This window comes from Phyllopteryx taeniolatus, chromosome 13 (genome assembly GCF_024500385.1).
Source record: "Phyllopteryx taeniolatus isolate TA_2022b chromosome 13, UOR_Ptae_1.2, whole genome shotgun sequence".
Lineage (NCBI taxonomy): Eukaryota > Metazoa > Chordata > Actinopteri > Syngnathiformes > Syngnathidae > Phyllopteryx > Phyllopteryx taeniolatus.
The window spans coordinates 13014983-13027457 of NC_084514.1; the positions used below are offsets into that span (position 1 = coordinate 13014983).

The following is a 12475-nucleotide window of genomic DNA, read 5'->3' on the forward strand; positions in this document are numbered from 1 at the left end:
AATCTCACTTGACCAAACCCAGAAAACATGTAAACTGACTTCCTGTGTATGCTACGCAAACGAGCATGACTACTGTTGAAGCCGAACTTGCTAAATATTTTGTTTTCTTTATGACTGGTGTCTTCGGACAAAAGTTAAATCCACGTATCTAATTTATTTTATACAAATGTGATATATGTTAAATTCGAAAACATTGTCGCCGTTTAAAGTTGTGGTTGCTTTGATCGGGTCTCCTTCCACATTCACCCGTGCCAGGAGGAAGTGCCATTTTGCAGACCCATTTTGCTGACTGCAGAAGTAGATTACGCATATACCAGATGGATATTTTAGAAAGGGATTACAATATATATGCGTGATCTATGAACTGTTTCTGTTAAGTTAAAAGTTGCATTTGAAAATATTCGTCTGAATCTTGTAAGGGTTACCTACCGTCAGTGGTGCTTGTGCCCTCGCTAAATCTGTGATGTAATCCTACTTAAATGACACTCTTTCAATTTACCACTGTACGATTTGGAACAGTAAACGTGGTGTGCATATCCACTGTGTGTGTAGGTGGGATCGCAATGACTATGTCGGCTACGTAACTATCGGTACCTCATAACACGAAGCTAACGATTCCATTTATTAGCAAAGTCAGACACAGAAAACAATACAGTGTAGGGCATCAAGGATTCTGTTTTCTTTCCTACTGGTAATGGATTACAGGCTTTGTCTGAGAATAACTTGTGTTTATGCCATTCCATAACCAAAAAGCTTTGTGCCAATGCAAGCTACAAGCCTACAGAGATGAAAGATGTGTCACCCCTTGAACCGTCCTGCCTGGTTGTGTCGACTTTGTCTCATTCACCACAAACAAAGTTTTCCCCTGCCATGTAGCGACCAGATCAGCTAACAATTAGCCAAGTTTCTTGTATTTCTTCTTCTACTGATACGCTTTCTTCTTCCTTGTATTTGCCAGCGGTATGGATGTCCTGTGGCACAGTGCTGCCTCTCAATTGATATCATGACAGACAACGCTCACATTTTTACAAAAATGGTTTAGATGTTACAAATCCTTGTGTGTAGCAGGCTGTAGCGTTACCTTGGAATGGTTGGTGGGAAAACGTCAGAATGACTAATGACACGTCATTTCATACAGACAATTGACGGTTTAGTGTCCCGTTAAGCGGATTGAAAAATTGAAAAATATAACATACAATAACAGCTGCTCAGGTTTCATTTCATGTTGTACTTCTTCTCAAAGAAGTGGCACACAAATAACGTCGGGCTTAATTTCCAATTGGGACGGCGTTCTGACATCACCAGCATTCAAATGTATGGGTGCAGCCCCTGAATTGGGTCATAGCTATTGACAAACAAGTGGAGGATGCCAAACAGGGAACAGCTCAATCAGTTATTTTGGTGCCCCTTGAAATCACTGACAATAATTCAGTATTGTGTGGAACGAAAATAAAATGTACTGCTTGGTGGAAAGAAGGCTTAAGTATTAAGTAATATAGAGATGATAGGTAATGTGGAAAGAACATGAATTCATTAAATTCATAATATCACAGCGGGGGGAGATGATATTAAGCCTGTGCAAGAATGTGCCATCTTGCTACTGAACGAAGCAAGAGGTTGGGGTATGTGTGGAGGGGAGAGGGATGAGACGGAGGGGGTGTTTGGTTCCTGTTATGCAAGATGGAAATGAGCATAGCCATGCTTTGCTGTAGCCATTCTATTTTGGAACAGCTCATATCAGAAAATGCTGGGATGAGCAGGAAAATTAGGTCACTTACATGAGCAGGCCAGTACCTTGGTCGGGGCGGCGAGGGCTGACACTAAAGAGCTCAAATGTGTAGCGCTTTTAATTCGGGGCTGGGGTACACAGATGTTAACAGTGTGAACACGATGCACACAAACCAAAGCGGTGTGCTAAACGCGACCCTGGCAATGACCCGAATACATCGCAGCGATGGAAAGTGGGCGAGAATCCGCTTCCGAGTGCACCACTTCAATTCCTTCTGCGTTCTGTAGCAGATCACGCCACACACTTGGACTCTCTTTGCTGTCTTGGTCCGTTTCATTATGCATGGGAAAGCAGGGTGCAATGGGTGAGCATTGGGGACGGTATAGGAAGCTGTTACCAGGAAATATGTTCACCAGCCCCTTCATTAATTGCTGAACTGAGATGAAAGACGAAGGGAAAAGTTGCACCACCAGCCATCACTAACAGTCATTTGAAATAATCATCCAGCCGGACAGGGGAAACTCCTGCTACAAAAACCAGTATAACAATAAAGATGCACGGGGGCAGCAGCTGCGTAGCAAAATGGCTCGGGGTAGGGTGCTGGAGAGAAAATGAGAGATGCACAGGATTCTGGGACACAGTCAGGCTGAGATAAAGGAGCTTGACAGAGGGAGCACAGGGAGGACAAGCAAGGCGAGGGTACATGAGGATAATCGCGTGCGTGCTTGTGTGCAAGTGTTTGTGTCTTGGAGGGACTTAGCATGAAGGCTCAAAGGTGCCTTGTCAGTGGTTTTGTCTGAGGTTTCCAGGTGGCAGGTGGTTGTGCTCTAGTTTGAGTCTCGTGATATGTGATCAATACGCCGGCCACAACATTCCGTGGAGTTGCACAATCTAATGAGATCAAACATGTTGCTTTTAGAAGGCTAATAATGCTCAGTTTTGCAATGCATTATACGGGGAAGAGTTCCTAATATTTGGAGGCAAACTATTAGAGAGAAATCTAAATAAAATGGAGTACTCAAGTTTTGATAACCAAAATACCAAAGAAAAAAGAGGAAATTGTGCGTCCCAGTGATCTTAGGAGGTAAATTGTCCAGAGATTTATGCCCCTGGCAGGGTCACCCAGATTGAGATTCTTCTTCAAGTTTCTTGGGATCTGAGGTCAGAATGAGCGCAAGATCGGCAGGCTGATTGGCGCAGCGTTTGCAGCGATGCGGACACTTTGTTTGTCTTTCGCGGTGAAGAACGAGCTAAGCCAAAAGGCGAAGCTCTCTATTCACCCGTTGATCTACATTGCCACCCTCAAATAGGGTCACGAATACACGATACGAGCAGCCAAAATGGGTTTCCTCCACAAGGTTAGAAGTAGGGTGAGAGGCATCTGGCAGGGGCTCGGAGTACAGCCGCTGATGCTCCACATCGAAAGGCGCAATATGAGGTGGCTCGGTGATCTGGTCAGGATGCTCCATGATCTGAAGGTTCGAGGTGTTCCAGGCACGTCCCACCGCGAGGATTCCCCGGGGACGACCCAGGACACCGTGGAGAGACTACGTCTCCCAGCTGGCCTGGAAACACCTCGGGATCCTCCCGGAAGAGCAAGACCAAGTGGTTGGGGCGAGGGAAGTCTTGGCTTCCCTGCTTAAGCTGTGGCCTCTGCGACCTGACGTCGGATTCGTGGAAGAAAATGGATGAAATTATACAAGTACAGTCTTAGCCATGTAAGAATATGTTTTATCATTAGTGTAGCTGCTGCTGCTGCTGCTGCATTAAGTTCCCTTCAGAAGCAATGCTACTACACTGAGGCTCATGTTACTCTCAAAGTAGAAACAAATCAAACCTTCAGATCATTGATGGTGCAGTGATATTCTCGTTCGCACGCATGCAGTTGCAGACACGTGCACCCACAGAACCCAACTCACATGACTGACTTGTGCACACAACTGAAAGACACATTATTGAAACTAGAACATCTTTCAAAAGATCGGTAAGAAGGAACCAAATCAAATAGAGGCTACGCTCAGATTGTTGTCTGACACAAGCCATTGTGCGTCTGGCCGGAGCTTGTCAAAGCAAGATCGAAGCTCTAATATGGTCAAAATTCAATTCATATCATTGTTTGCTGGCTGCACAGTATTGTATAGTCACCACAAAATACAGATCAAGAGTCGCTTGAACCGAAGTGCGGTGTGTGTCAATATTGATATGTCTATTGCATCCCTGACGAGGTGCCAACTGTGGCGAGCATTCACCCCTACTAGCATGCTTGTTTACACACGTGCCGGCCCATTTGCACATTGGAGTCCATGCGTGTGCGTGTGCATGTGCATGTGCATGTGTGTGTTGCAGGAGCCATCAGTCCTAAAGGGGGACTGTGCTGCTGTCATGCAATGACACCTCTCATTTGCTGCTGTCCTGTGAAGCGGAGCTGAAGGCAGAGGTCAGGCCACCCTCACAGAGACGCCGCGGCTCAGAGCACATCATGTCTGCCTGGCTGCGTCCTCCCAGTGCTGTCATATTGGCCTCGCACGCACACACGAATCAGACACACCCAGACAGGCTCGTGCTTGACCAAACCACCTCCACCTACTGCTTTTATTGCAATTAACATTTGCTCACAAAAGTTTTATGTTTGTACAGAAAATGTCCCAGTAGAGACTGAGAAGATATGTTCATTCAAATTGTCTGTAACAATAATGATGTGATCATAAGAATCATTTGTTCCATTGTCTCCCTCTGAGTGAGCAGTGAAACATATACGGCACACTCCAATGTCCTCTCTTCAGTCAGTACACGTTCTGGATCCTATTCTTTCCCATGCCTTGCTGTCCCCACTTCAACTGGATTTGGCTCAAATTGATATGCAAACATGATCTGAAGGGAATATTGTATTCAAGCATACAAAGAAATAGACCCTTTTGACACCATAAAACAAGCATTAGCATGAGTTAGTTTAATTCCAGTTTCAGAGAGACAAGTTCCGTCAACTCTACATTGTTGCTTCATTATTTTGATTAGTAGTAGAAGTATTTTGTTTTGATGATACGTAAGTTGCGCAAACAGAAATGGTCAACGCAAGTTTAGTGTCAGGGGGTGGCTACATTCAATACTACAATTATTGTAAAATAAACGAAATATGATCTATAGTATTTTGATATGATACAGCACCGCACTGAGGAAGTGGTTAGCACTTCTGCTTCCCAGAGACAACAAAGCAGATGATTCTGATGATCCCATTATGATTGTTGTTACAGTCAATTTGAAGTTCTATTGAAAGTGGACAGATGAATGTATATTATCATTTTTTGGGGGGTTGTTCTGATTTTGTCCTATTAAAGAGGCTTACAAATAATGACTGTATATATAATCAGTATAGCATTTCTGAAACAATAAATCCAATAAAAGACTTAATCACAACATTGTGGCGGATATGGTTTTGAAATGAGCTGCACCTGTGAAAGCGCAACACGTAAAGCCCCCCAAATGTCAATCTCCTCGCAGTGGATGTGGCGTTCACCACCAGGGATGCTGCTAGGGATTTTGAACCCTGTGGGAAAATCACACTTCCAATGGAAAATATGGTTTTGTTTGGCCCCTACCGATCATTGTGCATATTTTTCTTCCCGCTTATGGTGCCCTGATCTCCACTTACCTAAGGTCTCGTTTTAGGCTCCCCTACAGTATAACCCCCTTCCCCTGACTGCTACTATAGAGTGTCCATTTGTCTTGACCGCTGTCGCATGCCATAGTCAATTACCCATCAGACATTGTAATATTCACCCAATATTGCCGATGTGACGCGGAGAGCGATCAGAAGTGACAAATCAGATTTACGGAGCAAGTATAAATAAGGAGATTGTGACCTCCAATTGCCATGTTGAATAATGGATGTCTGTTTAGTAATCATTTGCCAATATCACACTACTTTCGCCTGACTGGCTGAGGTGAAATCCAAAGAGGCTTAAGGGCCAATTTGTACGATGCCTTTAATCTTTTATTTGTCCAGCGTGTCCTATACATTTAGGTTGCTACAATATCTCATATAAGTTTCCCTTTTGAATTGTAGGAATTGAAAGGTGAACAACGCAACACAGACAGACGCTTAAACAGACTTCAAAAATTGAACTGCCTGATTGAGCACCTTCCCTTTTGTTTTGTGTTTTTTAATCATGGCTTGAATCGCCAAGCTTCTTTTCATTCTAAAATAAAAAGTAAATGTAATGGCCTCACAACAACTCAAACAGTCTCGAGGTCAGCGCTTTGATGATATCGTAGCGACACTCAAAACAGCGACTCCGGTGCTCTTTACAACAATCTTCAAGACGCAGTTGTGTTTCCAATGGGAAAAGGCTAAACAAGGTTATGAAAATCTTTATTTACAGCTGCCTGGCTGTGTGAAATAGGTCACAGCAGCGTCTGAAATGGAATGAATCCCCTCACACGCTCTTGAATAGTTTTCTTTTCCGTGGCCTTACATTAGCACCGGGGGCAAAGATGCGAAAACTGTTTCCACTTGTAGTTAGCAAGGATGCCTTACGTAGTGCATGTCAAGTTTGCACCGAACAACTCGACACATCCATCAAAAGCATTTAAATATCATCAGTTTCGCCACCGGGGACAAAGCATCTGAATTAAAAGGCGGCTCGAGGGATTTATTGTACAGTGTGTCTTTGCTCTTTCAGTTACAACGGGCTCGTTCCCCAGATCCGAGAATGCAAATGGCACAGTGCAGTTGACAACACCTTGCATTAATCTCCTCGAGTACACTGTGAAAAGATGGACAAAACTATGTTGCTCCACAAAATTGTTGTCATGCTATATTTGAGTCATTGTACCGCATGTTATGATTACGTTAGGATTCTTTATGGGGAATTTTGTATTGTAATGACAAGCTGTTAGTTGCACTGGCTGTTCATTCCTATCTACTAAACATATGCTGCTGATTGAAACTGTTGTTTGCCACAATATGGTTCGACAATCAAACACAGATAAAGAACACAATATTTTCTTTGCTGTTTTGTTCATTCCACATTGGTGGAAGTTTTGTTTATGTTTTTGTTCCCAGTATGTGTACCATACAAGTGCACTATATAATATTGTCCCCATCTTATAAAAAATAGGTAAAAAGCTAAATTCATTCAACTATAGCAATTGCCATTACTAAAATAGTACAATCAATATGATGTAGTGGCGTTCTACAAGCACAATTGCTCGTAATTTCCCGTGTATAATGCGCATTTTTTACCCCCCAAAATGGTCAAAAGTCAATAGTACGCGTTATACATAAGTACAGGGGAAAAGGAAAAATGCTGCCATCAAGAGGTTATGAAAAAACTGTACACTTTCATTCCACTGTGCCACCGCCCCCTAGAGGTTATGAAAAAGTTGTACACTTTCATTCTGGTATGCCACCTAGAGGTTATGAAAAAGGTCTAGACTACACTTTCATTCCAATATGACAGGGGTACATATGACTGCATATATGTACAGTTGTGCTCATAAGTTTACATACCCAGGCAGAATTTGTGAAATATTTTATTTTATTTTATTTTATTTATTTTATTTTTTTTTAAATACGACTGATGACTGAACAACAACCATCATTAATTTCTTTATGGTTATGTTTTGTTTTATGATAATGCTTTTCTGTGATGCTTCACAGTTTAATTTGAATCCCATTAAAATAAAATGAAATGTCTTTCGCCTGGTCCGTCATGTTTTCTTAAAATAATTTGTAGAAGAATCTTACCAATTCTGGCTGGGTAATCAAACATATGAGCACAACTGTGTGTTTTCTCATTTACTAAATAAAAGTAGGGCTGTGAATTTCAAAATAAGAGTAAAAATAAAGTATTATGTGTTCAAATAAAGTGCTTAACTTCAGAATAATTATTTTTAAAAAACTAACAAAAGACAGCTAATACTTCATGTTTTTATCATATGGGTAGAAGCAAAATCATGCATTGTAAAAATGTATTATACATAGGTAGAAGGGTTTTCCAGAATTTTGAGGTGCATATTATACGTGGGTGCGCATTATACACGAGAAATAACGGTACATACATATTGCCAAATTATTATCTTTGACCGAGTATTATTTCCTTCTTTTGCATTAGATCTTGCAATTGTCCCTAATGCTGTGGTCATTGATGTACAGTGGATTGCACAGTGGCTGCGAGTGGCATGTAGGAGAGCCTTGTCCCTGAGGCTGATGGATGCTGGTGGGAGGCTGTTATGCCACAAGGTGAAAGTGTCCATTTATCAGCCCCACTTCCACCACTGTGGCTTTCCCATTACCAGCGCACTTCATGCAGCCTGATTGGTTTTTAATTGGCCTGCCCGCCAGGAGATAGATCATGTTTTCCCCGAGGAGAGTCACGGAGGTGTGTGTGCATGGTGGTGGACTCCCACGCTATCTCGAGAGGGATACCCACATCAGAATTCCGGTCTGGCTAACAATGTTACATACAAATAACAGTCAGATGCAAGGAGGGTACCCCAATAAACCTGTATTGTTATTTTTGCCTCATACTTGATGTAATTCCACGGCTATGACCTAAAACTGACCTGAGAGAACACATAATGTACCTCCTCAAAAAGGCCAAACTATGCTAGTTTGGAACATCATTTCATGTAGATTAATGCATTATTTAATGAAAATTTGCATAAAATGTCCTATCTTGCATTTTTTTTTGAAGGTCCAGTCCCATCGATGTAATAGCTATAAAAGGAGTTTGCTTTTGTAAAAAAATTAAAAAAGAACATTTTACCTATCAATTATTGTAAAAGCAAGAGAAAATCTGTCTGTTTTAAAGCAGTGACGCTGAAATTTGCTGAACTATAATTGTTATTTAGTAAGGATAGAAGTAAATAGAGTTCACTGACGACGATGGCTTAATTAATGGCTGCTACATATCAAACATTGCCGGGAGATTTCTGTGAAGGACATGAGAGGCAGCCACATCTCCCACTGAGCAGACATCAGTATTGACATTGTGTCTGCTCAGATGGATCAATCCCCGCTCTGCCCTTGCCGGACCACGTCATTGAGAAGACTGGAAGCGCAAGTTGATTCCCCAGGTATCTTCTCAAAGCTTCACAAAGATATGTGTTCGTGGAGCAACCGCATGCAAACTTGCTGTCTTGGATATAAGCTATGCAGAAATGCGCTCATTGGCTACAACTTTTATGTCATACAAAAACAATAAAGCAAAAAACATAGTTAGCATTAATATCTTTGTAAATGAAGCATTTGTATAGATCCGGTAGAGAATCTCATGAGTTAACTGTAGAGTTTGTGCAATCAACTTAGACGGATGGAGTATAACATGCTTTGTATTGAACATGTATGTTTTGATCGGAACAATTAAATCTAGAAGTAAACATTTATATGTACGAGTACAATAATAACTCCTCTAACACACTCCTGTTCTTGGCATGTTCATCAACGTGACTTGCTAATAGGGCAACAAATATGCGATCAAATATGCGATCAAAAATAACCTACCAAACGTTCACAATTTCTCTAGTTTAGGCATATATCTCTGTCCATGCTTTTTGTAATTTGGATTGACAAAGATGGAGAAAAGTGAAATAAAGGTCAGTCACAAAGAAATTGTTGAACGGGATGATCATGTTTAAAAATAGAGGACCTATGACAATGCAGTCGAATGCTGCAGTATGTCTGGAATTTCCTTGGAAAAGAAATTCAACACCATTCGGTCAACATGAAACTACATTTTTAAATGTACATTATTTAATGCCAAAATAATACATCATGCAACAACCCTTAACTAACTAACTAACTATATCTATATCTATATCTCTATATATATTGCTGATCAGATGCCAACAGAAAGTCACTTTCATAAAAATTGAGGAAAGAGCGGACTTAGAGGAAGTGGACTCAATCTTGAATACTGCAAAACAACAACAGCTACAACCAAATATTCAGTTGAGATGTTGAACACTAGGGAGTTTCACAAAATAGTCAACTATCAACGGCCAAAACACTAAAGCTAAATTAAAGACTGAAACACACATATTCTTGCATTTTATATATATATATATATATATATATTTTTTTTTTATATACAAATCTAGTATTAGTGCGTACATGCTATGGATCTGAGGCTAATGAATGCATGTGACATCTACGCCAACAACCATTACCACCCGCTGCTGTGCGCATGCAGGGGATCCCCAAGTGGCTTTTTGGAATTCATTAGGCTGCAGTGGAAGAAGGGAGTGGGCTCCCTTTTTTTTTTTTTTTTAAACCACGCAAGCCCGGAGTAAATATCTTATCATCAAAGTGTATTAGGATACAAAAGTGTAATTACAACATTGCAGTCCAAAGTGGAGCGTTACGGAGAACGATGTATACATTTGCAGCTCTGCTTCTGAATGGCTTGAGTGAGAGACCGAGAGACAGAGAGAGCGAGCGACACAGAGGGCTGGAGGAGTGGGGGGCTAGGGGTCTCCCTGTAACGTTGCTCTCGGAACAACCGGGCTAGCGTGATTTCCCTCTCTAATTGAATCACAGTGGCCTGTCTTCCTGTCCGCCGCAAAGCACATCAGGCACCGTGGCGGTGCTGCACAAGCACACGCTCTCCGCACGACAACACCAGTCTCCTCCTAACAAGCAAGACATTACCAGAGGCGGAAGACCCCAAGGAACACGGTCTCACTTTATGCCAAGTCAGCTGTCCCCACATGGTGTAGGGTGCAAGAAAAATGGAGGGAATGACACAAAATCATTCGTTTTTCTTCAAACACATGCCATTTTGCATCCAATCAATGAGTTCATTTTTTAATTCAGCACATTTTAAATTGTTGTCATATTGATAGGTTATCAAACAACGTCCATTAACAATTCTTAACATATTATGAGCGTGTGCAGTTCAAAAAACATTGCATCATTGTAATGCATGTTACATTCTAACAGATTGCGGGCGAGGGAGAGAAAACATAAGCAGCTCAATTTGTTTATCTTTACAGAATGAAACCTGTTACAATGCATCTGCCTATCTGCTGTGAATATGCATTATATACCGCACGCAGAAACACAAATGTCACCCGACAAAATCTGGATTGTCTTGCCATGAAACACTGTGGAGAGAAGGTTTGCGTGCATTCTGCGCTTTGATTGAGCTTGCCTATATTTCTTGAGTTGTATTGCTGGCACTCGCAGCTCCTTCCGGCCTATCAAACAAGGTCCTTGCACACTCTCAGAACTCAGAACTCAGAACTCAGAACTCAGATGACACCAACAGAACACACTGGACACATCGAAGCACAAACACAACACCAATTCTGCACGATGACATTTGTAAATGACATCTAAAACACAGCATTTGCATGGAGGTCTTCACTTATCCACTGCAGCAACACAAAACTTTGACAACAAACTTTTGAATGTGTATTGTCTTGATCCTTCTAAATGTATATAACGGATACAAAAAAATTCCAAGTCAACGTGAAATCATTAGCATAAGAACTCTCCGGCAACAATACACAACAGTGCAACGAACACTTCAACAACTAACTTAGCCGTGTGTTTCATTCTCTCAGCAATGTGAATATTTCTTGTAACTTATGCAACATAAGCCAAGTGTTGCTTATCTTGAGGAAAAGACAACATGAACGAGTGCAAGTCACCTACCAGCTGCAGTCTTCTCTTGAAACTTTTCTCCCAAATGTGCTTCCTCTTCTTTCTGACAGCCTTCCCTTTACTTCTCTCCCAATTCATTTACTGTGCTCACTGCAAACTTCTGCTCCCGCATTGCATGCAAACTCTTTTTTTTTTTTTTTTAAATTAACGACCTCAGAGATGACTGGGCATGTAAGGAGGCAGAGTGGAGGGAGACAGGATGAAAGAGGGGTGGACGAGTGGAGATAATGGTTGGAAGGCGGACGACCAATGGGCCTGGAGCCTAATGGAAAAAGGGAATCAGGACACACCAATGAGGCACAGCCTGGAGAGAGGGAGTGAGAGAGAGCGAGAGAGTAGAGGAAGGCGGGCAAGGGAAGCGGGGATGGAGAGAGCACAGTTGGGAGGAGACAGTGTCAAGCAGACTGAGAAAAGAGAGAGATGAGAGCTTCATGTAGTCAATGTGCACAGGCGGTGGAGAGACGCAAACACGGAGGGAAGGCAGGAAAGGAGAGAAGGGAGGAAAGAACGGACTTACCCGGCTCCCGTTAGCCGCATCCTTTCATACACTGCCTCGTAGACTCCACAAACACAAACACCCTCCCCAAAGATAGAGGCACACGCCACGCTGCTGCCGAGACTAACCAATAGCTGAAACAACAAAGGGAAGGATTGCCAAAGCCGACTGGTATACCCTAAAGCAATTCTGCCTGTGTGTGTGTGTGTGTGTGTGTGTGTGTGTGCGTGTGGAGGAAGAGGAGGAGGAGGAGGAGGAGGGATGTGAGTTGAAACCCCAAATTCTCCCTCTCTGGTTTGCTTCCCTCTCCCTCCTTGTTCTGTGGATGTGGCTGTCTGTACACTGTGCAATGTATGTCCTCCGACACTCACTATGTTCTCCCTCCCTCCCTCCCTCCTTCCTTCCTTCCTTCCATCCCTTCATTCGCTCTCCCTTGCTCCTCTGCCTGCTAATGTGCCCTCCCTTCCCCTATACATATATTTAGGGCTGCAGACTGTCTGCTCCCAGAGTCTGCTCTTCCCACGGGCCCTCGGAAGCCATGGAGGGAGCGTGAGCAGCAGACAAGAGATGATGGAGGGGGGTT

The 12475-nt window shown here is 42.4% G+C and overlaps 1 protein-coding gene across 5 annotated transcripts in view; it reads right to left on the bottom strand.

The window, feature by feature from the left end:
• myt1lb (myelin transcription factor 1-like, b) overlaps positions 1-12209 on the bottom strand; it is a 120467-nt gene extending 108258 nt beyond the window's left edge. For 4 of the 5 annotated variants that reach the window (XM_061794996.1, XM_061794997.1, XM_061794995.1 and 1 more), the window contains exons 1-2: positions 11914-12209; positions 11388-11658 (exon numbers count right to left, since the gene is read on the bottom strand). The gene's annotated coding sequence lies outside the window, so the exon portion shown is untranslated. The remainder of the gene's footprint in view (positions 1-11387; positions 11659-11913) is intronic. The other variant, XM_061794994.1, reaches the window with a different exon arrangement.
• Between the last annotated feature and the right edge of the window lie 266 nt (positions 12210-12475).